Source organism: Felis catus, chromosome D1 (genome assembly GCF_018350175.1).
Source record: "Felis catus isolate Fca126 chromosome D1, F.catus_Fca126_mat1.0, whole genome shotgun sequence".
In the NCBI taxonomy this organism is placed as follows: domain Eukaryota; kingdom Metazoa; phylum Chordata; class Mammalia; order Carnivora; family Felidae; genus Felis; species Felis catus.
Window position 1 is genome coordinate 26,351,774 of NC_058377.1, and position 24,986 is coordinate 26,376,759.

General features: G+C 46.1%; 1 long non-coding RNA gene across 1 annotated transcript; it reads right to left on the reverse strand.

Moving 5' to 3' along the window:
* Positions 1 to 17,393: 17,393 nt before the first annotated feature.
* On the reverse strand, positions 17,394 to 19,394 carry LOC123380265. The gene is made up of 3 exons (XR_006585794.1): positions 19,181 to 19,394; positions 18,442 to 18,569; positions 17,394 to 17,752 (listed from the first exon to the last, which is right to left on the reverse strand). It is a non-coding gene; the product is annotated as an uncharacterized LOC123380265 (long non-coding RNA).
* Positions 19,395 to 24,986: the final 5,592 nt, after the last annotated feature.

The following is a 24,986-nucleotide window of genomic DNA, read 5'->3' on the forward strand; positions in this document are numbered from 1 at the left end:
TGGCAGCATTTTGTGATGCTCCAGAAAAGTCCGAGGCAGAGAGACTTTTGGAACCTGAACCAACAGGGATGTCATCAGAGCCAAAAACTGATTCTTTCCCCCAGGCATGGAAATCTTGACAAAGGCACACCTGTGCTCACAGGCCAAGGGTAACTAATTAGCAGGATGCCCCTGGCACTCAAGCTTCTGGTGCCAGTGGAAAGGGATGAGGAGAAGTGACAGAGATTGACAGGAACCAGAGACAGGGAGTAGAAGAGATAAGATAGCTTCATTTTCCAGGGGTCTCGGTGAACTTTGGTTTTGACAGAATTTCAGTGTTGTGGATGGCTCATATGAGGCATTCATATTTAGAACGGACAGCCTCTGACGAGCTGTGCTCCCCCACTGACATAGGAAAACTGAACTCCTATTATTGTATCATTTCCCCCCACCGTTCTCTTTCCCTTTCGTAGCCATTAGAGCACAGCTTTGCATTCCTATCAACTCCAACTATCTCTGTCCTCTTCCTTCACCCTCTGGATCCACCTGCTCTTAATTTGAGTTTCTTAATCACTGAGTCACTTACCTCCTTTATATGCTGATGAGCAAGGCACTGTGGTGTGGGATGATAGATATCAAGAACTGAGTGATGGCCAACATACAAAAAAGAATCAAAAATTCAAAATCAAGTCAAGTGTCAACATATCCTATTAACTATGCAAATAGAAACTCACCAGACCTGGTGATACTTCAATAAACAAAAGGTTAGTAGGCTTCTAGAACTTGAGAGCCTGGCTGAAGAAGCCCAGTGGAGGACAAAACCAGGTTCCATTGCGCAGGGATTTAGTCCTCTACTTTTGTGTGTGCGTGTGTGTGTGTGTGTGTGTGTGTGTGGTGAAATACACATATGAAAAAAAATCACCATTGTAAACATGTTAAAGCCTACATTGTTTGCAACTACCACCATCATCCATCTCCAGAAATTTTTCATCTTCCCAAACTGATATTTTGTACCCATGGAACACGAACTCCCCATCCCCCCATCCTAGGTTCTAGAAAGCTCAATTATACTTTCTGTCTCTATGAATTGACTACTGTAGGTACTTCATACGAGGGAAATCATACAATATTTGTCTTTTTCTGACTGGCTTATTTCACTTAGCTTAATGTCTTCAAGTTTTATCCATATGGTAGCATGTGTCAGAATTTCCTTCTGATTTTTACCCAATGTCTTGCCACTCTAGAAGACAACGAAAGATCATTTACCTAAACAAGGTCATTCTGTGTCACAGGAAACGATATAGGGAGGCCTACAATTTATCTCTGCTCCATTAGCAATGGCAATCAACACAAGAAACTGGATCCTGGAGGAGTTAGAGCCTTTGTCTATGAGTGTAATTGGGAAAGGTTGAAGGAGAAATGGAAGGAGTCCATAAATAGGAGACTAGAACAAAGACCCAGAGGTGGGCATAAAGCTGGTGTGCATATATATGTGTATGATGGGAAAGACCCTTGTCTAGCTAACTCAGCTGCCTGAATTCCACCTGCTCAAATGTCAAGCATGTGGGGCTACCTCTGGGTAGGTAGCACCCGTGTTCTAAAGCACTGGTTTGCAGAATGTCATCTGTCACCTCGGGCTGTGCTTAGTTTTCTGGTGGGCCATCATCAATGTGTTTACAGCAGGGTCACTGCTGCCTCCAGCTGACTCAGTCCTCCTGCCACCTTTCTCTACCTCAAGCCCAGGCCAGGGAGCCCACATCACAGGAAGGAGCAAACATGGAAAGCATTTTTGCTTAGAGTCTCAGAATAAGACCTCAGAGCTGGAAGGAACCTCCATGGTGCCATGCGCTCACTTTACTCTGAGGAAACTGAGGCCCAGGAGTGTGGCATAACTTGCCCAAAGTCACACAGTGGAGCAAAGACACGAATTCAGGTCTCCGCTGATTCCCCAAGCCTTAGTTTCTTCTTCTAAGTTGTGATGATGGCTTCAGCAACAGTGAATTCTCATTCTCCCCATCCTTCCCAGCCTCTAGGCCCACTCAGTACCCCTGCCCACATCTCCTGAAGCAGCCTTGAGGCCCTCTCCTCTGTCATCATCCCTGATCACTCCCCGTCTCCTGGTTAGGCCTTCTCCCTTGCCCTCTGGAAACCCCTCTTCCTTCGGTTACAATCGCTTATTTTTTCAACCCAAACAGCCGTGGGTCCTGGGGCAAACCATCTGTGGAGTAAATCCCAACTAGAATAAGCACTTATTGAACAAACTGGAAGTTGCCATAGAGGAGTTGGAATACCTTTTCCACCTGAGAGACCAGCCCCAGCCACAGCCCCACCCTCTCCGCACCCCTTTGCTCCTAGGGCCCCCTCAACTGCTCTCCTATTGCCACACGGTGACTGAACTACCCTGCAAGGGACAGTTCAAGATTTGAAATTACCACCGTCGATTTGGGCAAGTTCTTACCTCAGGAATTTTGGAGCGATCTGGGCAAAAAACGTTTGAAAGTTCCAACACACCTACTTTAATCTCATTAGTGCAAATTCACCTGACAGGCACTGGAGGTAACCCTGGGGGGTGGGGGACTGAGACGTGCAAACACTTACAAGGGGCAATTTCCTTCGCACCTGGAGATGAGAAATCACAGTTGACAGCCGTGGCTTTGAAAGACAGGAAGATTGGTGATAAAGTCAGAGTTGCACGCAGAGAAAGGACACATTCCATTCCCTCCCTGGCAGGGAGGGGCAGCAGATGTAAACTGCCCGCAGTAGGAAGAAGCACAAAGAGGAGACACAGAGGAGGCCTTTCCAAGAGTTCACACCTCTGACAAAAGGGAACAGGGATTAAAGCCATCAAAACAAATCAAACTCCTCTCCTCTTCTTCTTCCCTAACGCCTGCATTGTAAGCATAGGCCATATCTGCTAGTCATTGGCAGAAATCATTTAGAAGTTCTAGATCGTTGCTTGTCCTCCTGAGTTACATCAACATTGTGCTTGCTCTTTGAGCCCGTATGTGTCAACGATTCTCCAGCAGTAGGTCCAAGAATTTGGACTGGAAAGCTTTCCTTCTGGCATAGCATTGGCAAATCTTTATTTTGCCAAGTAAAGATGCTAACACAAAACTAAAGGAAATGAAAAACAAGCAATTATCATCACTAGGATTTCTTTTTTTGAAAGGTACTTTAACTTTTTGATTTTTTTGATTTTGATTTTTTTAATTTGAGAGAGAGACAGAACAAGTGGAGGAGGGGCAGAGAGAGAAGGGGACAGAGGATCTGATGAGGGGCTTGAACCCACAAACCATGAGATCATGACCTGAGCTGAAGTCGGACACTTAACTGACTAAGCCATGCAGGTGCCCCTTAAAAGAAAGTATTTTAATTTTTTTTAAATGTTTATTTATTTTTGAGAAAGACACACACACAGTGTGAGCAGGGAAGGGGCAGAGAACGAGGGAGACACAGAATCCAAAGCAGGCTCCAGGCTCTGAGCTGTCAGCACAGAGCCCGACACGGGGTTCCAACTCACGGGCTGTGAGCTCATGACCTGAGCCGAAGTCGGACGCTTAACTGACTGAGCCACCCAAAAGAAGGTATTTTAGTACCAAATAAAAAAACCTCTTTATATAGCTTTTCATATCCTTGTTTTGACATGGTCCTTAGCACTTGGGAATAAATATCTAATGCCGCAGGATAACTGAAAACTACATTTCCAACTTCAGTTCCTACCACTGTCCCCGATCTGTTTCTCTCCTCTGAAATATGCCCTTTAATCCATCTGAACAAACCAGAGGATACTAGGCCTTCTCGCTCTCTTGGGGAACTCTCGCTCATCCAGGAGCTCCTCTCCTTCAGAAGCCTCCCCTTCCCCTACAGGCAGAGGGGCTACCTCCCTGCCTCCAGTCCTGAGGGTCCTGCAGAAGTCCCCTCTCCCACAGCGGAGCTCACCCACTGGTGGAGGAAGGAATGACCCACACATCAGTGGGCCCCTTCCTTCACCAACCATGCACCCAGGTACTGTGCCAGCACCAAAGTAGAAAGCAAACTTGCCCTGGGGGAGTTTACTTTGAGGGAATTGGGTAAATCAAACAGACTTAAATGAGACAATATAAACCATTTGGGATCAGTGTGACTCAGATTATGGACATAATAGCTGAGGGAATTTTAAGTGAAGGGAAAGTCATCACAGGGCGCGGTTTGCCAGAGATGGTTTCATGGAAGAGATGAGTTTTAATCTGGGCCTTGAAAGAAGGATAGAATTTAAATTGGCAGAAGAAACACAAGGGTGATCGAGGAGGGGTGAAGGGTAGGAGTGAAGGCTCGGAGGAGTTTGGCAGCGACGAAAACAAGCGGGGCGCCAGCATGTTGGTGAGAACTGAGCACCCACCAGGGACTTCCGACAGGGAGGTGGGTTGGGTAGATCAGCTTGGACTAGCCAACGGGGAAAACTAAATGGCAAGCACAGTAATGGAATTTTATTGCTGGAAATAAATTTTCATTTATTTTTATTGGAAAGATGAGGCATCATCCAGTCCAACCGACTCATTTCACAGATGAGAAAAGCGAGGCACAGAGTGGAAGGGTGACTTTGCCAAGATAGTAGAAACAGCAGTATCGGTAGCAAAAGTAAATGCAGTGGCTGACTGACTTGAATAGAACTCTAACGACACGCCGAGTGTTGTTCTAAGCACTTTATATACAGACCTCACTTCATCCTTACAACCACTCTGTGAGGTAGGTACTGGACTTATCCCCATTTGGCAGGTCAGCAGGCTGAGAAATGAAGCAGCTGCTCAAGTTCACAAGGTAACATTGACAAATGGCAGAGTCAACACTTTGCAACTGATCGCATAGGGTGCTAGCGCTAGTGGAAAGAACATAGGGTTTAGAATCCAAAGGACATGCATTCAAATTCTGGCTCCACCCCAATAGTCATGTGACCCCAGGCAAGTTACCTAACCTTGCTGATCCTCTGCTTCCTCACTGGTACAAAGCAGATAATAATTCCTACCCTACAGGATTTCTGTGGGGATTAAATAAGATTGTATGTGTCAAGTTCTTGGCACACAGTATGTGTTCAATAAACACTGGTTTCCTCCCCTCCCTGTCTCCTTCCTTCCAGGAGCCTTGACACCACCTCTGTGGTCCTATGGCTGCAACTGTTCCCCACCCCCACCGGGTGTCCTCCCCTTCACCTCTGGACACTGGTCCTCCAGACTGTGGTGTCCTGCCCCGGAGGTAACTGTGGGGCGGACGTCAGGATGGGGGAGCAGGAATCTGGTTTTCCTGATAGATTGGCACCATTGTCATTTGGCTCTGGTGACGTTAGCATCGAGCGGCAGAACAAATCTGCTCTCCTGCTTGGCGTGAGATGTCGGAAGCCCATCAGAACCAGTGGAGAGACACAGGCCCCCCCTCTTGTGGAGCAACCTCTTCCTGGCCCAAGCCCTTGGCCTGTTCCTTCTCTTCGTTCCTTGCTCCCTCTCCACCCCGCTGTATTCAGCCAGCCTTACACTCTGAGTTGTGCTGCTTAACTGCTCAATAAGAGGCCTCTGAAAGTATGTCTAGGGAGCCCAGTTGGTGGGAGCCAGGCAGCTCTAACGAGCACTTTGTTCAAGTGAGGTTGCCTGAGATGGAGAGATAAGATGCGAATTTTCATTCCTGGCTAAGAGATGGGACAAGGTGAACATTCCTTCCTGGAAATTTTAAATGTTCAGATGATTAAACACAGCTTCGTGGCCTCTTGGTGGCAAAGCACCATCTTCCAACCCCTCAAGTGTGAGTTTGAGCACACCTGGAGGTGAGTGTTTGGTGGCTACTGAAGTAAATTAATTGGGTTATAAAGTCCCTCTGAAGAAAAGGCCATTTGAGGTGAATTAGGAGTTAATAAAGCTGCGTACTATAGACTCTGTTTCTACTGGATGTAAATGAAGGTGAAAAAGGGCTCGAAAAGACAGTAGGGATGGGATGTAACATTTTGGAAGCACCCACTGTGTGCAAGGTGCCGTATGAGCCCTTTGTTTATGTCGTCCCGCTTAATCTTCCCAGCAAGCCCACGAAGCCCAGGAAACTTGGAGGGCCCGGTTGGCCAACTCAGGCATTCATCAGTCTCGCTTCCTAGCTGTGCGACTGAGGGACACTAAAATCTCAGCCTTCATTCCCACAGCTGAAAAGCAGGGTAACAGTGCCCATCTGAGAGAGGAGTCCTAGAGGTTCAGAGATTGTAGTGAGGAGCCCTCCTGGCTGGGGGGCTGGTGCCTCAGGCCTGGCTGGCACTATCAGTGGGAGAGGTCACAGAGGTCTTTAGGGCTGAGGGGAGCTCGCTCAGTCTAGTCTCTGAAGCTTGGGACGGATGCTGTCTGGTTGCATCGAATCCAGTTTCATTCTGTTGAAAATGAGGGTGAGCCTTCGGAGGTCCACTCTGGAGTGTTTTGGGAAGGTGAGGGAACCCTGGGGTGGAAGTCAGGGGTGCGTGGCTCCGTGGGCTGCTGGCCGGGGACTATCTTGTCCAGGTCCCGGGCCCTGTGAAATAACACGGCTTGACCTGGCGATCTCTGACGTTCCTTTCCGCCTTGCGAAGAACCTGGTGTTCCAAAACATAAATTCATTTATATAATCTTAACAGTCCCATTCTGGCTTTTCAAATTTGACAGACCATTTAGGAGGTACAAGAAAAATACTTCTCAAACAATTTCAAAACAAAACAAAGCAAGCTACAGGCACTGCCTCTGGATTGGATACACTTTCCATTTCTTGCCCTTCTGCACAGGGAACAAAAAACAAGAAAACATCTTTCCTTTTTTTTTTTTTTTAAATAACACACACATTGTCTTTCTACCTGACTTTTCATTTGGGCTGCACACCAGCAATGTGGATAAGATCTTTGAGGAACTTTTATAATGTCACATACTTATGCAAATTGGCAAAGTGTTTATAGCAACAGGCACCACAACAGCACCCTGAGGTTTCAATTAGTGAGAAGCAGCCAGGCAACCTAAGCAGCTCTGAGTACCATGAATATGGAGGACAGCCCCAGAGAGAGGAGGGTGAGGTTAGACCTGTCTCAAGGACAGATTCTGGAGCATTCCAGGCTTCAACAAATGGCTGCAATCTGGCCAAACCACACTGGTCAAAGCCACTCTACCTCTTGAGTCGAGGTTTCCTATCTGTCCAGTGAGAGGGTGTGGCTGTCCCATTTCATGGGTTCCAGGGTTGCTATGGGCCATCCACTGGGTTGGCTGCCCACTGACCCAATTCCATCTTCTGCCACATGGACTCTGGATCAGAGGCCATGCCTCAGTAGCCTCTCTGGTCCAAATTCCCTACATCAGGTCAGGCCCACAGACCACAGGCCCACACGTGCAGCGATTAGGTAGGGCCTTTCAAGTTAGATCTTGGTGTAAGGCCTAGGTCATGGCCAACTCCACCACTTACTAGCTGTACATCTTTGGGTAGACACTCACCCTCCTTGTGAGTCTTGTTCTTATTTGTAAAACAGAAGTAGGCAGGTTGATGTTTTGGTCAGTCTCACTTTCTAGCTAGGTGTAAGGCACCCATCTCATTGGAGCGTTTGGGAGTTAAGTATTTATGGACAATGACTACCAAGCCTGACATGTAGTAAGCATTCAATCCATGGGCATCATTATAGCATCAGAATCATCCAGGGCGTTTCCCACGCTGCATTTGTGGGGGAGCAGGTTATTAATCGGCAGTTGAAAAATGGGTTTGTGGTCAAGCTGATTAGGAAATCGCTAACTAATTAGACAGCAAAGGCAGACAAGCTCCCTTCCTGCAAGACTTGTCAAAGCTCTAGTGAGAATTTGTGACTTTCTGAAAGGAGGTTTTAGTGTTCATTATTTCTCAAGTTGATTGTGAGAAATCAAAAGGTCCTTAGAACCTCCTTCGGTTGTGGGCCTTTTGGGGAACTAGTGGTCCATGAAACATCTTTGGGAAATCCTCATCAAGGTCGAGAATGAGAGAAAGGAATCTGAAAAAGACACACATGGTGAGAAGTGAAGAGCAAGACATTTGAAGGAGTAAAAATAAAGGACTGGAAGAGTAAAGATGTGAATGGTTGTGTGCATTGGAGCCCCCTGGACCCCACCGTGAGGTATGAATGTCCAGGGCCATCCCTGCTTCTCAGGGAGCACTTATTCACATGAACTCATTTTGAATCTCTGCACAAACCTGTGAGAGAGCCAGGCCTGGTGGCCCCCATTTTACAGACGACCACAGTCAGGTACTGACAGCTTAAGCTACTGGCCCAGGACCACATAAGTAGCAGGTGGTGCATCTGGGATGTTAGCCCAGTTCCCCGATCGGCAAGTTCTGGACTTTTCTATGAAAGAGAGAGGAAGGTTGATTTAGATTCTAGCATATGCAGATCATTCAAACTCGTTAGCCTGCGGTAGTTCAATAATTAAGATCAATTTCGGCTTGTTTTTGACTGTAGATGTCACCTGATTGTTTTCATTTGTTGCGTCTTTCCAACATTTGGAAGACTGTAAAAATGTGCTCTGTTGAGAAACATCATTGGAAACTTAGCAAAAACATTTTTTAATGACTTCTAGAATTTGTCGAAACAAATTCCCCCTTTCTGCCTCTCTTTCTCTCTAACCCCAGCCCTGTCTTTAAAGCTTAGTGGCCTTGGGTGCAACCTCCCAGGCTCCGGTAACCCTGCTAGCACCTATGACCTCACCAGAGAAATTGCCGAAGTCAGCCTGTTCCCTTCAGTCCTTTGGGATAAGGAAAAATCCCAGGGGCCTGTAAATAGTGCAAGAAACAGCACCCCGCCCAGTGCTCTATTTAGCTTGGATGAAAAATGTACGCGGTGACAATACAAAGTGCCCTGGGCAGCAACAGGACCCAGGGATGTTCTTATACCTCCTCGTTTGTTGATTAATTACGAGGCTATATATAGAGTTGCATCGGTTGTAGAGTTAAAGGCGGTGCTGTGTGCTGTGAAGGTAGTTTTTCCCTTTTCCTCCTGCTGTGTTTGCTGACCTAGAGAACGCTTCTGCCCAGGGATAAGAGGCTCAAGCAGTAAACATTCCCGCCAGGTGGTGGTGATCAATTAGGGACGGAGTGGGAGTTTGTCTGTCACACCCAAGCTTCTCAAAGCCAGCTCTAGGCACCTGGGAAAGCATGTGGAGAAAGGCCTTTCTCTCCTCTCTGTTTTGATGGCTGGCTTTTGGTTTTTGTTTTTGTTTTTACTGGGAAACCAAATTCAAACAAAACCAAAAGGCTAGTTCTTAAGTACAAGACCCTGAGAACAGGGACTCTTTCTCTCACCCAGTCATTCAAAAATCACCGATTAAGGTTCTGCTTTGTACACAGCGCTGTTGAGGCACGACAGCTGCCCACCAGGAGCTCACAGGCCAGCTAAAGTGACAAGAATCCTCCAGCCAAGTAGAGGGGAAAAAAAGACAACACAGTATCATATCCTAGGAGGCTGTAGAGGACATCTGTCATTTTTGTCAGCTCTTTGGGGAGCTACCCTTCCACAATGCCAGTGTCCCTGGTAGGGCTGGCCACCATAGTCTCCTGTGCCCCGACTTCTAATAGGAATGAATGAGTGAGCTAAGTCCCTTTTCTACTGAGGACCTGCATTTTGAGTGGGGACACAGAGGGAAGAAAGTGAGGTTCAGGAAGGGTTTAATTTCCCCAAGGTTGCTATATGGTAGAACTGAGGCCTAATACCAGATCTGTCTGGCTCTTAGCCTATACTCTTCTGTGCAGTGTCACTATAAACTCCAGGAAATGAAAGAAACATGCAATAAAGAAGTAGAACCCAGAGCTCATCACGGGGACCCCTTTGTGGACCTGCCAATGGCAAAAGAGAAACCAGAATATGTTATCACGAAACTTAGAAGGGGAAGAAATCATTTGAAAACAAGGACCCAATAGGGCCCTCAGTTCCCAGTAATGTGCAGTAGACAGAGGCTAGAAACTGCCATATTCCTCTTCTCTCTCGGTTTCTAGTGTGTTCGTTAGTAAGATTCTTTTAAGTTTATTTATTTTGAGAGAAGGAGCATAAGTGGGGGAGGTACAGAGAGAGAATCTCAAGAAAGCTCTGTGCTGTCTGCATAGACCCCATGCGGGGCTCGAACTCACAAACCATGAGATCACGACCTGAGCCAAAGTTTGAACATTCAACCAACTGCCAGGTGCCCCTAGCATGTGTTTATTAAGCAGCCCAAGCCATGCTATTATTTCCTTAAAACAGCAAGCAACAATAGTAATTGAAAGCACAGGCTTTCAAGTTGGATAGACCTAGGTTTCAATTATCCTCCCCTCACTAGAAAAAGGTGGTGCTTTTACTTGGAAATAATTGAAAATGGATCCCTGTCTCACACCATTATAAATCAACACCAAATGGATTAAGAATACAAATGTCAAAGCAAAACTGGAAAATTTTCAGAAGACATTCATAAGCGAATATTTTTATGACTTTGGGATAGGTACTGATTTCTTCAGCTGGACACAAACATTGCTAATTATGAACGACAAGATACATAAATATGACTATATTAAAACTAAGAATTTCTGTTTGCAAAGTCTCCAATAGCTCAAAATATCAGCTACAAATGTGAAGACAATATTGGAGATACACATAGCCAACAAATGATTAGTTTCACTCCTACAAGTAAGAAAAAACTCAACTCAATTTAAAAATGGGCAAAAACCACAAGGAAGGATTTCACGAAGTAAGAAACATACATGGAACCAGTCAGTGCAGGCTGTGTCTATGGAGGACTTAATGAAATTAAAATAAAGGAATATTTTGATTTGCTTCAAATTTTAAGCAAAAGTGGAGTCTCATATATTTTTTTAAAGAAGCATATAAATTAATACAGAGTTACCTCATCAATCTTCAGGAAGAGGTGGATTACAATTCATTACCATGAAATGCCAGTTCACACCCATTTGATTTAACAAATCTAAGAAGTGTAACAATACCAAGTGTTGGATATCAACAGGGTTTCATACACATTGCTGGTGGGAGGGAAATCAGAAAACCATTTAGCGTTATCTTGTGAAGTTGGATGCTTGCATACCAGCAAATGTATTACGTATGTATCCAATTTCTGTAAGTATATACTCGAGACAATTCGGCTCATGTACACCACGAGACACGTATATAAAAATTACCACAGTTGAACTTATCAAAATAGCAAAAAACTGGAAACAACCTAAATACTCCTTGAAAGGAGAGTGCATAGATAAATTGTGGTATACTTATAAAATGGAATGTTCTGCAGCCTGAAAACCAACAAGCCGCAGGGGTACTCTTTCTAGCATCATGTTGAATCAAAAAAATGCAAGTCCCAGAAGATCACATCCAACATAACAGACTTGTTACAAAGTTTGAAAACTATTCAAAATTAAATTGAAACTAAGCCAAGCTAAATAATACACCATTTAGGCACATATGCTGCTGTGAAAATAAAGAGAAAGAAAGAAGAAAGAAAGAAAGAAAGAAAGAAAGAAAGAAAGAAAGAAAGAAAGAAAGAAAGAAAGAAAAACTTTTAAAAAGAGGCAAGGAAATAAGGAAATGCTAAGCACAATGTTCAGGGTAGTGCTTGTCTCTGGGAGGAAACAGAATAAGAACTATATGTTATTGGTAATATTCTAGCCTTGGTTTGGGCAGTCGGTCCAGAAGTGTTTATTATATTATTTAGTGTGCATAATACATAAATAAGGTAAAATAAAAGATGGCCTTCAAGGGACAAGTGGGGATAATGAACCAATGATTATGATTAATCCAATTATGTGAACCTAAGAACTCATCAATCAATCAAAAAAGAGGAAATCCTGGGCCCATCGCATGCATTGTATAAGCCAGATGTTGCTTACCATTACCATATCTTAATCCCATTTTTCTTGACTGTGGGAACTAAAAACCATGGGCTATTATAAGGATTAACTGAACAACAAAGAGAGCTAATATATTTTTATAGCATGTTTATTGAGATGTAATTCACATCCTATACAATTCACCCACTTCAATTCTACGATCAGTGGGTTTTAGTATATTCAGAGTTGTACAACCATCACCACAATTAATTTCAGAAAATTTTTATCACTGTAAAAGAAACTCTGTATCTGCTAACCGTCACTCCCTATAACCCCCCATTATGCACTACCCAGCCCTAGGCAACCACTAATCTACTTTCTGTCTCTATGCTCTGGACAGTTCATATAAATGGAATCATACAATATATGGTCTTTTGTGATGGGAGCTAATATTTTTATCTTTCCCTACAGCAGAAATTCTTAAAGTGTAGCTATGTAAATCCCTGTTAGCCTGTAAATATCTGCAGCTTGGCTGCCCATATCAGTGTTAGCTGTAATCATGACCACCAAAAAAACTTTCTTTTAAGTGACTGAGCACTATGTCTCATGTAAACACTGTGCCATGTTGTCTTATTCAACGTATGTTGTACAATGCCCTGTGGAGGAGTCAGGTCACTTGGTCAAGTTCCCATGAGTAGTTACTGGTTCAAAGCAGGGCGCCCTACCCAGATCTGTCTGACTCCAGGACCTTAATCACTACCCGCTAATGTCTCTATATACGATGGGATACTATTCCTTTTGGTGGTGGGGGGAGGGTGGTATAATTGGCTTAATTTTTATACAATAACATTATTGTTCTGCTAATTTGCAGCTTTCCTTGGAATAAATAGGGTTAAGGGATTGAGGTATTCTTTGCCTGATTAAAGTTATCCGATATTGAACTTTTTTTTCCTAGAAAAACGTAACTGTGGGAAGAGCAGCAATTAACACCCCATAGAAAATGTGCTGATGAATGAGTAGTAGACTGTGACTTAAGAGTTGGTAAAACATAAAGAGCTCGCTAAGTCCTTAATTATTGGGACTCAGTTAAAGATGCGTTTCCTGTTCTGACGTTCTTGTGAATATCAAGTCAGAGAAACAGAAGCTGCTATATTATGGGCATTGGGACAGATTTTTTCTGGGTGCCTAGCAACGCTCACTGCATACTAGAAATAAATGACAGATGACAAAGAAATGAGATGGGAGAACCAGTGAAACCTAATTTGATTTCACACATATATTTAAATTACTGTGTAGGGGCACCCGGGTGGCTCAGTTGGTTAAGCGTCCAACTTAGGCTTAGGTCATGATCTCATGGTTCGTGAGTTCGAGCCCCACACTGGGCTCTGTAATGTCCACACAGAGCTTACTTTGAATCTTCTGTCCCCTTCTCTCTCTACCCCTCCCCTGCTTATACTCTCTCTCTAAAATAAATAAATAAATAGGGGCATCAGTTAAGCGTCGGACTTCAGTTCAGGTCATGAGCTCACAGTTAAGTGTCGGAATTCAGCTCAGGTCATGAGCTCACAATTTGTGGGTGGGAGCCCTGCATCAGGCTCTGTGCTGACAGCTCAGAGCCTGGAGCCTGCTTTGGATTCTGTGTCTCCCTCTCTCTGCTCCTCCCCCGCTCACTCTCTCCCTCTCTCTCTCAAAAATAAATAAAAATATTAAAATAAATAAACTTAAAAAAAATTTTTTTAAGTAAAAATAAACTACTGTGTATATCGTTACTCTGCTAGGCCACGGAGATCCTAGAATTTCTGTAAAGGAGGGGTCAGTATTTTTATTGGAAGAGAATACTCAGAAGAGTATCCTTTGCCCTCATTTTTATAAAGCAGACGACCTTTTTTCTTTGGTTACACATTTATTTGGAGGAAGGGTTGTTGCTTTTGGAAATTGTACATTCTCACAGATAGACACAAAATTCACCACCCCTTCTTCCCCATTTAGCCTCAAGGGAGCTTAACAGGACCTGATTAAGCAAGAAAAGTCATCAAACTTTCTTCGACAGCTCAGAAATCCCTGAGGTGGAGTTGAGTTCTAGGTGAAGGGTTCACACTGGTGTCACACAGAGTTCCCGCGATCTCATCACTGTCCGCCCTTGACAGGACTACAGTTTCCCTAAACTCGCACTGACATCCGGGGGACAGCGTTCATACTTGAGACCTGAGGAAAGGAACACCTGGCTGTGATTACCTGCAACTACATAGTTTTTTCAAATACTGTTAATTTTTTTTTTTTTTTAAATTGCTTCATGATCTATTTCAAGGAGAGCAGGGACTTCTAGTGGAGCCCAGGCTCTACAGGTCTACCTTTCTCTGTCCCCTGACCTCCTTCACACTATCTACCTCTGAGGTTTCTAGATTTTTTTTCTCCTTGCTGAGCACCTTTCCCTTCCCCCACCTCAACTGTAAAAGAGGAAAACAAGGCACTGAGTCACATGACAACTTCAGCCCAAAGTGGCAGTGATTCTCAGTCTACTCCAAATCCCAAATACTAGGAAGAGAGGTCTGAATTCATACCTTACTTAATCAGGGGAACATTCCTTCCACTGTGAGAAAAAAATAAAAATAGCTTAAGAAGAAAAATCTTGGGAGCACCTGGGTGCCTTAGTTAGTTGGGCGTCTGACTCTTGATTTCGGCTCAGGTCACAATCCCTGGGTTGTGGGTTGGAGCCCTGTGTCAGGCTCCATGCTGAACAAGGAACTGGCTTGGGATTCTCTCTCTCTCTCTCTCTCTCCCTTTGCCCTTCTCCCCCACTCGTGCACTCTCTTTCTCTCTTTAAAATGAAAAAGGGGGCACCTGGGTGGCTCAGTAAGTTAAGCGTCCAACTCTTGATTTTGGTTCAGGTCATAATCTCCCACTCCGTGACTTCAAGCCCCACATCAGGCTCTGTGCTGACAGTGCGGAGCCTGCTTGGGATTCTCTCTTTCCTTCTCTCTCTCTCTCCCTCAAAATAAATAAATAAACTTTAAAAAATGAAATAGAAGAAGAAGAAGAAGAAGAAGAAGAAGAAGAAGAAGAAGAAGAAAAACTTTGGCTAGTTCATGACAATAGAAGAAAATCACTAGTGGCTGGTGTGTGTTTATGGAGGGCTGTGTTGCCTCAGTTTATTCTTACCTGGAGCAGGTTGTACCAGAGAATGGATTGTTACTTAAAGCAATAAAAATGGGAAATCTGAAAGAGCTGTATTTAATCCAGAGTGATACAGAGGGTTTTTTCTCAAAGTCACTAACACATAGGCTCCATGAGGGCAGAGAGTTTATTGCTTGGAACTTACAAGGCACTCCACAAAAAAGTATTAAATGAACACATGAACCCAATATGGACCAATGTGGTGGGTCATCAACAAACCTGTTTCCATCTACTGACAGGATTGAGGGCAAGGAGAGAAGGGCTGGAAGTCAGTTCCTCCCATTTCCACCGTTAGGAGACCTATTGCACCTGTCACTACCACCTCCCCTACTATGAGTACTGCTAATTATACTACTTGCTATTATTAACTGTCCACTCTATGCCAAATATCATCCCAGGCAACTTACATTTATACACATATTTACATTGAACTTTACCTACCCATAAGGTAGGTATTATATTCTCATTTTATAGTTAAGGAAACTAAAACTCACAGAAGTAATTTGTTCTCAGTCTGCTCTCAGTTAATGAATTGAAAACTAGGGATTAAATGTAATCTGACTGACCCCAAAGCTCACTATATTTTTCTATACTATCAAGATGTAAAGGGGGAAAGATGTCTATATCTTTGTTGCTATTAAGAGATTCTCAAGGGAAATCACGTGCCTTGTTAACAGAAAAAAAATCAGCCCCAATCCACTCCAACATGAATCAACCATCTCCATTCTAATGTTATTATTTATGGTATTGATGTTGCAGTTTCCTATTGCATTCTTTTGGAATTCATCCCAAGTTTGTAATGCATGATTAGACATTTGCATGTGTTCTCACTAATTTATATATAGTGTTATGCATGAATGTCTTATCTTCCTGAGAACAGAGTCATGTCTTCTGATGTATGCTCTATCATACCTAGGGACTGTTAGCCACTGTGTAAATATTCACAGAAAGATCAAGACTCTGGCACTAATCTCCAGAGACTTAAAGGATATTTAAATAGTTCCTTGATGCAACATCCTTATTGACTGATTACTATAAAAGATTATGAACCATATTGTGCCTCTCCTGGAAGTGATAAATCATTTCACCATATAAAGTCTTGGAGTCTGAACTGACTGCTCTCCCTCCTTAGTTTAGGGGCCCCCACCTGAGGTTCAGAAGCTGGGGGTGGGGCGGAGCTGGGAGGATGGGAAGGGGAAAATGAGGATGGAATGAAGGAGCTCTCACGGGCGCCTGGATGGCTCAGTCGGTTAAGCGTCCAACTTCAGCTCAAGTCATGATCTTGCTGTCCATGGGTTTGAGCCCCGCATCAGGCTCAGTGCTGACAGCTCAGAGTCTGAAGCCTGCTTCGGATTCTGTGTCTCCCTCTCTCTCTTCCCCTCCCCTGTTTACACTCTGTCTCTCCCCCTCTCTCTCTCTCAAAAATAAGTAAACATTAAAAATAAAGAAAAGAAGGAAGGAGCTCTCAGATTAATCCTGTAAGTTCATTATACCGGAAAGGTGGGTCCGGGAAAGCCACGTTTGGCAGGTAACGGGCCTTGCCTGTATGACTCAGCAGCCTCTAGCATGGCAGCCGAGCTGAGCTGGTTGAAGGAAGCACAGTTCCTCAAGGCCTGATGAGTGAGGTTATGAAGAGCTCACTGAAATGCATTTCAAAGCCATTCACTATCCCAGTAAGATGCTTCAAAACCAGGCTTAGAATTAATCCAAAAAGAAGGTGTCTTGATCCAAGTCCACAGTGCATGGGAACAATTCACCCATCATCTGCCAGGAGGCCTTGGTCCATGCAAACTGGGAAATTGTAACAAAGTTCCGCTGAGTGTGCCACCCATTAGTAAAGGGCCACTGGCTCCCAAAGGCTCTGGGATTTAGATACTCAGCCTCTACAGCGAGGCTGCTTCATGTTCCTCTGGCTTCTTCCACTGAAGCATACCAAAGTGCTTTCCCAGGGTGGATTATTTATCCCACTGGGTGGATGAGGCTCAGAGAAGCCAAGTCTTGCCTGCAGCCAACCAGCAAATCAGTTCCTGAGATTGGAATTGAGACCCAGGCCTCCTAGCCCTATTGTGGCCATTGGGTGGCACCTTCTGAGGGACTCTGGAGGACAGCAGAGGCCATGGGCAAGCTCTCTCTCATGGGAACTATGACAGACGAGGGGAATAGGGCCCGGGAGGAGGTGGGGCACCGCAGATCCAACAGCAGAGCAGAAAACAACTCAAAATGCACATCCTACCTCAGGTGTATAAGTAGCATTGTCTTTGTCAACAAGGACATTAGTATTGAGAATAGTGATTGTATGATTGTAAAATATTGGAGTTGGAAGAAGCCCTGGGAGAGCATCAATCCAATTTCTTTTGTTTCCTGGTGAAAAAATGGAGATCCAGAAAGACTAACTCACTGCTCAAGGTCACACAGTGGGCTCATGCCAGAGCGAGCACTGGAGCCCGTGTATCTTAAGCATTGACCCTGTGTTCTTTCTAAATGTTGAAAGTTCATACAATAATTATGTGTTCTTTTGCAGCACCTTGACACTAAGTAAATCACCACCTCAAACAGTAGCTGGCCTTCCCCTGCACTTTCCTGCTATCTGAACTGAAATGGCATAAAGAAACCAGAGGTGCACAGCTCAGACCTGTAATCTAATACGTAGAACCTCCTAAACTTTCTACTCATTTGGTCTTGGACCCAAAATTAACTCAGCCATGGAAAGAATTGGTGGTACATTTCAGGGAGGCGCTTGGAGATCTGGCTTCTAGGGGCTGGTGAAGCTGGTCTCACTGGTAAGGTCAGGCCCAGTCTGGGGTAGGTATCTCTAAAAAACAAAAAAACAAAAAGAAACGTGTCTGGAACAGTGTTCTCAGGCTTCTTGCCCGGGCCTCGCACTCCACTGAGTGACAATCGGCTCTCAGCAGAGGTGGCAGCTGCCAGCGGGAGGCTCTCACATCGCTCACCCACCAGGTGTTCCTCCCAGCAACCACATTGGCCTGGCAGGGAGTGCCCCATCCAGGGTGCTGGGAGGAGTGAAGGAGGTACAGCTCCCTCTTCTCTGCAGTCCAGGTGTCAACAGAGGGGACGTGGATCTGCCTCTCCCTTAACAAATAAATACGACTTTTATGGGCTGAGTAATCCCACACGGGATGAGCCAGACTGTCAGTTATCCCAGGTTTTCCAGCCTGGCTCATGGAGCCCATCACAATTCCTCTAAGGAGTAGCGTTTCTAGCACGCCGGCCAACCCCTGGGCAGCCATGAGGCTGCACATTCCCCCCCTGGGGTTACGGGAAGCCAAGTGTTCCTGGGAGCTGCTACTCCTCCTTCAAATCCCACCTCCCCCCTCACTTTGGCAAATGTCCTGCTCTAGTTCCCAATCTTTTTGCTCATGGTCTCTGTGCAGGTGCAGGTCAATCCTCCCGCTCAGACCCGAGAGACAAGAGGGAAGTTGCTGAGAAGATGCGTTTAAGGAAGGAAAACACTTCCTTGTTGAGAAAGGCATCAGCCCCAACCTTTTTCATTCTGCAAACCACTTTCTGACTTCAGTGAAATAGGCCAAGAGTCAGGTTCTTTTCATCTTTCTCTTGATTCTGTTCCAAGGCCGGGCCTCTGTGCACGAGAGCGGCAGTCTGGCTGGGTCCTGACAAGTGAAAAGGGGCAACCACCAGGTTAGAAGCTAAGTTCTTGAGTTCAACAGTGCCTGCCCTCTAGCCACCTACGAGAGAGAGCGAGAGCGAGAGAGAGAGGGAGCTCCTGGAGTGAACGTGGAAAGAGTGCAAGATCAGAAGTCCTGGAGTCTGTTACTTGCTTAGGTGTTAGTGAACATTCCTGAACCTGGGGTTCCTCATCTGCAAACTGGGGATGGTAATATCACTTCACGTAGTTGTGAGAATAAAGCGCGTTAGAATAAATGAAGGCTTTGAATCGCGGACGAGTACTCCATTCCAAGTCCTCATTTTGCTTTCCTGAGCAGTCATGGTGTCCGCACCCTGGCTGGTTTAGCCACTCCCACCCAAGGGAGGATAAAAGAGGTGAGTCCTGAGGTTTTTGTTTGCCTCTCTCTTTCCTGAAAATATTCTACAAGCACTGTGCCAGGCACTGCTCAGGGAAAAAAGTGGACAAAATCCCTAATTTCAAGGAAGGAAAGAGGAACCAGCTCCCTAGTCCTAGCCCACGGTGGCGACTGCCTGATCCAGAAGGGACTAAACTTTGATTGGGACAATACAAACTGTATCAGCCTTCAGCAAGCACCTGATTGATGGATATCCATAATGATAAGAGATCTTCCTGGACCTTTCAGGACTTAACACCAGCCGAGAACCCCAGGAAAAGCAGCGATCCAAGCCATTCTGAGTGGTCACCCACCTTCCATCTTCTGACGGGTCAAAGTGCTGGAGCCTCTAACTCACACAAGCTGATTTTTTAGCATGGGGTCACATTAGGGTCAGCTGTCAATCCCTAATGCTAGAAAAGCTCACCTCTGACTTAGTCACGATCTCCAGGGTTTTTACCTACAAGCAATGAATTGGCACTTTCCACAGCAGAATGACGATTGGGCCCCTTTAGAGCCTCATTAAGCTCCATGACTTAATGACTCTTCTGGTTAATGGAAGCAAAAGCCATGTAAGTGGTCACAGCTGCCAGGAACTTTGGTGAAAGAGCGAAACTTTCCGAGCAGGTCAGGGAGTAGCAGCACTAATCCCCGAGCCGCCCCCATCCCCCGCCCTTATCTCAGGCTTGTTTTGACAGCTCACAGAGCCAGGTCCCACGAGAAGAACATCAATATTGCTCCTTTCCCTTTTCACGTCTTTTGCTCCAACCCATCGTTTGCCGCAGGGGGAAGGAAGAAACAATCAAGCATTGTCTTGTTCTGGCCCGGTGTGTCAGGGCCTCATGGAATAAATATTATTTGCCTGGGAGGGGAACTGGCTGGCAGACAACTCACAGTATAAAGTAAGGGTTGGGTAGGAGGACGGGGAGGGTGGTGATGTTTGGGTTTGGTTTTATTATGAGTTTAATCTTTTTCTCCCTTGGTTCTGTGGGTTTTTCCCCCCCGGACAGGCCATTAAGCATGAAGCCAGTGTTGTACAGGGCCTCTGCCAGGAAGAAACAAAAGATTTTTTGCAGCGTGTGTCCTTGCTCACTCCCTTCTTCCCCCCACCGTCCAGCTCTGGGTGTGCATTCTGGGGACTCTCACAGGCTGAAAAGAACATCTTGGAACATTCCACCTTCCATGGCAGCCCCTTGGCACCCCAGATGCCTTACCCGATGCAGTTTATGACTCTTTAACTCTACAGGCAATTATGGTCAGGACAGCAGCCCCCTCTGTGGGTCTGGGGAGACAGGAGCTCCAGATATCCCAATTGGTTGCCTTTATTGAATTCCTAACGTATACAGTTCAGTAGATACTCGGGCATGCTGCATTTCAAGTTCCCTTTGTGCCTTGTGCCTGAGGAAAGCCTTCCATGGAATAAAAACTAAAGAACAATCACTGACTAAGAGACAGACATTTGAGGGACTGCTCCAGAGAGGCCAAAGCCTCCTGGCCGTCTCAGGAGAAGAGGCGGGTAAGACACACAGGGCCTTGCTGCCTTGCAACAGCTACAAAGCTGTGGGGGTAGTAAAGGGGTGTCCCTCTGCTGTGCAATCCAAAGTCCCCCTTCTCCCCACAATCCTTTCCCTCGTCCCTAAAATCTATTTTTGAGTGCGAGCCACCTACCTAACCACTATAGTAATAGCTACTAATGATTGAGAACTTGCCATACGTTGGAAAATTGTGCTAAATGGTTTTACATATATTATCTCATTTAACAGAATGGTAGGCCCATCAGTCCAATTCCATAGATGAGAAACTGCCACTTAGAGAAGCTAAGGAACCTGTGCAAGGTTACACAGCTAATAAGAAGGCTTCAAACCCACCTCTATCTGCCTCCAAACCCTTAATTAAGCTCTCAGAAGCACTTCTCAGAAGTGGGGATGGTTTTGTGAAAACACTCCCACCCCCCAGTCAGCCAGGGCACACCTTTGCCCTGGGAGGGGTGCCATCTGTGGCTGTGGTGGGAGTCGTACTGGCCTCAGAGAATGGCAGCCATGACCTGGGCAGTTTGAGCCATTGTGCCGTCTTCACATGCCAGAGAGCCTTTGTTCCCAGAGGGCAGAGAGCCTGCCTGGGTACTTGACTTAACTATTTCTGCATCCGAAGTTATTCCGTGCTTTCCTCCATGCCACACACCATTAGGGATTTAATACGTGTTTTCTGAGCATGATAAAGATCTCACCATCCCAGCCAATGAAGTAAACATTGCCCCCCTTGTCTCAATCAGAAACAAAGAGCCACAGAAGGCAAAGCTGTCCTGAGCACTCAGCGCAGTGTGTGGAGGGCAGGGGCGTGTGAGTCCCGCAGACCTTGCTTTGGATCCTGGCTCAGCCATACACACGCAGGGTGCCTGGGGCAAGCTGGCTGACCTCTGCAAGGCTGAGTTTCCTCAGACACCCACCCTGTAGGTTACCGTCAAGCTTAGTGAAAAGCTGCCCACAAAGCAACTTGCCAGGCAGAGCAGGGCTTTAATGTTAGTTTCCTCATTCAGTGCATCTCTCTCTTTCAGGAGAGTTCTCATTGCTAAAGAATCTTGATTCACCTCTGCCTTGGGACATTCCCACCACCACATAACGGCTGGCATCACACTGGGCTGGCCAGCATGAGGCCCAGACCCGGGGCCACTGCTCCCCTCAGTGGTGCAGATGAGACCAGGTGGGAGCTTGGTAACGAGGTGTAACTCAAGGGGGAATAACAAACAAGACATAAAGCCAGACGAACCTGTGCCCCTTGTGGCCCACTATAGGGAGGGAGGCCTCTCGGCCCAGCCCCACCTGTCTCCAGTCTGTCTAGGGTCCTCAGGGCCCAGGCTGAAGACAAAGACGTTGAGGTTCTAGAGCTCTCTCTCCCACCCAAGACCTACTTTTGGAGTTCCCACTCCCAGTCTGAACACAGGCCTTCTCCACAGATGGTCACCAGAGCACGTGTTCCTTTCCCAGAGTCCCCTCCACCCCACCTCCTTCCATTCAGGAGGACAGCGTATCAATCCACCACAAGTAAACCCTGCATCTGTCCAGCAGAAATGGGACAGGAGGGGAAGTTGATTACAAGTGCTTTTTCTTTATGCTATTTCATTGGATCCTCACAACAACCCTGTCAAGTAGTTTGGGATTATCATTCCTAACCTGCAGACAAAGATATTTTAGCTTGGAAAGGTTCAGTGAACTGACCAGGTTCACAGCTGGCTAGCAAGTGGCAGGGGAATCACCGGTTCTAAGTCCGGTTCTCTGGTCTCTCTGCCCTTGAGCCCAGGACACCAACTCCAGCAAGTGCACCTCCCCTAGGAATGAAGCTGGGGCTCTCCTACAGTCCACCATGAGAGAATTACCTAGAAGTACTGAGTGAAATGAACACCGGATGAAGCCTCAGGCACGAGGCAAGGGGGCCTGATAGTTGTCCCTCTCTCTGCCAAGTGGTAGATCGGGAGAGCTGGCTTCAAGGGCAGGCTTTACCACTTGGAAGACTGTAAGGGTCTGAAATCATCACCCTCAGTGCCTCAGTTTCTCCATCTGTAAAATGAGTAACAAATTAATATATATAAAGCCCTTAGAATGGTGCCTACTATATAGTAGTTGTTAAATAAACATAGGTATCGGGGCACCTGGGTGGCTCAGTTGGTTGAGCGTCTGACTTCCGCTCAGGTCATGATCTTGCAGTTTGTGGGTTTGGGCCCCAAGTCAGGTTCTGTGCTGACAGCTTGCTCAGACCCTGGAGCCTGCTCCAGATTCTGTCTCCCTTTCTCTCTGCCCCTCCCCCACTCACACTCTCTCTCTCAAAAATAAACATTAAAAAAAAATTTTTTTAATAAATAAATATAGGTATTTTGTAAACATTTTTCTTGTTGTTACTATTATTTCCTCTTAAAGTTTTGTGAGGAATAAATGAGATGATGGATGCGAACACATGCTGTAAGCTGCAAAGATCAGGGATGAGCAGTCACACATGCTGACAGGATAAAAGGAAAAGAAACTTGGCCTCCGAAGATGTGCTCGAAGAGTCTCAAAACCTTCAACACAAAACACAGAACTACTCCAAAAAGCAATCCTTTGCCTTCTTGTTTTGTTTGTTCCACTTCAATTTTAGATCAGATCTTTTAAGTCCTGTGTCTAGCTGCTTGCATTTCATTTAGTAATCCTCCCTCACCACATGCCATAGGCGTTAAAGAAGCAGAGCCTGGTCTAAGCAGCCCTTGGATGTCTTTGTGTGAACAGAGAATATAATTGCGCTCTGTTTCTCTTTCTCAGGTAATCCAGCTGCGATCCTCCCTGACAATCTGGAGGAACCAGGCAGGCAAGCCACCCAGTGAGGGGCAGTTGCTGCTAACAATTTAATGGCCACGACCCCCAAAATACCACCCTTCAAGGGCTTGGAGCAAAAGCTCCTTGGCCCACACTGGGCCCATTTCAAATGTGTCTGATCAATTAGCCAAACAAGAGTTACGTAGGACAACTTTGTGCCTAGCATCAGGGAAGGGTCTATGCCATGGTCCCGGCCCTTATGGAGAGCAGTCTGGCTGATGAAATAAGACCAATGAAACTGAAACTATACAAGACGGTGATATGATGAGGGGTTAGATTATATGGCACAGAATGTAAATGTTGCAGTATACAAGGCAACAGACCAAAGCTAGAGGGGACAGGAAAGGGTCAAGCAGGAAGAGGTTCCTTGCCTGGGCCTTGATGCATGTGTAGGAGTTCTACTGGTAGAAAGCAGTCCAAGTTGGGAAAGAAGGCCAGAGAAATCTACAAGGTCGAAAAGAACAAGGACTGTCTACAGAACAGAGGCGAAACTGGCATGACTGGAGCAGATGGAGTCCATCCTTACCCCCAAACCTACCCACCGCTTTGCAAGAACCAGAAAAATGAAATCCTATTGGTCACAAAGCTAGTTGAAGCTGGCCCCGCTGCTTCTATTTTGCCTCCTCCGTTTATAGCTAGCTATGAACTTTGGCAAGCTGCTTAAACCCCTCTGGAGCTCACTCTCCTCCTCTGTAAAATGGGGATGACAAGAGCTGTTGAAAAGTCTCTGAGAATTCAAAGGGACATGCGTGGAGGTTCCCAGGGATGAGAGCTAACAGACAGGTAAGGAGAATAATTCTCCGCTCAAACTCCAGGGTCAGTAGCTCCCAACTCTCCCAGCTCGCTGGAGAATAAATGCCTTCCATGCTCTCCCACGAGCTGGTGCCCATCTCTCTTTGCACAGACCAGCGGGAGTTGCTTTCTCTCTCTACCTCAACTAAGTTCCTGGCAGAGGATAAAGACATTGTTCTCTCCTCTTGGAACTCACTCCCGCCCTACAGAGGAGGGTGAACCAGGTTTGTGTGAGTCCCTTGCTGTTGACATGGAGCCATAGGGGCTGCAGGAGGACATCGCCTGGAACCTACCTAACTGCAAAGCAGACTGCACCCTGACCTTGTGGGATCCTGATAGAGGCCCTCCAACTTGACCGGGGCCCTTCGGAGCTAGGGCTTTCTGAATGGAGCAAGCTGTCCTTCGGGGGAGGGAGGAACCCTCCTCCTGTCTTGCCACTCTCCTTTCTCCTCCTTGAGAGGATACGAAAGTGGAAATGACCTTGGGAGAACTTCTCAAAAGTGCTCACTGACCGAAGAAAACAAAGTGGCTTGGTTGAGAGCTGCCCCAGACTGGGAGCTCCCGCGAAAGCCCGAGCCTGGGAAAGGCATGATTGACGGGTCATCTGCGCAGCCTTACGGTGGCGGTGGCGGCCGAGTTTGTAGTTTGTTTCGAGTAGAAGCCGCGGCAGGCAGTTGCTAGGGCTGGAAATAAACAACACACTGAAATGCCTCGGGAGAAAGAGCATCCAGTGGATCAGCCCCGAGGGACAGGCCCGCACCTCCCGACACTGCTCCTCGGCCTGGTTTCAGGCCACCGAGTCCAAGTTTCTGCCACAGACCCAGGGCTGGGGCCGTTTTCAAAGAGCTCGGTAATTGTTTTCCACCTGTGC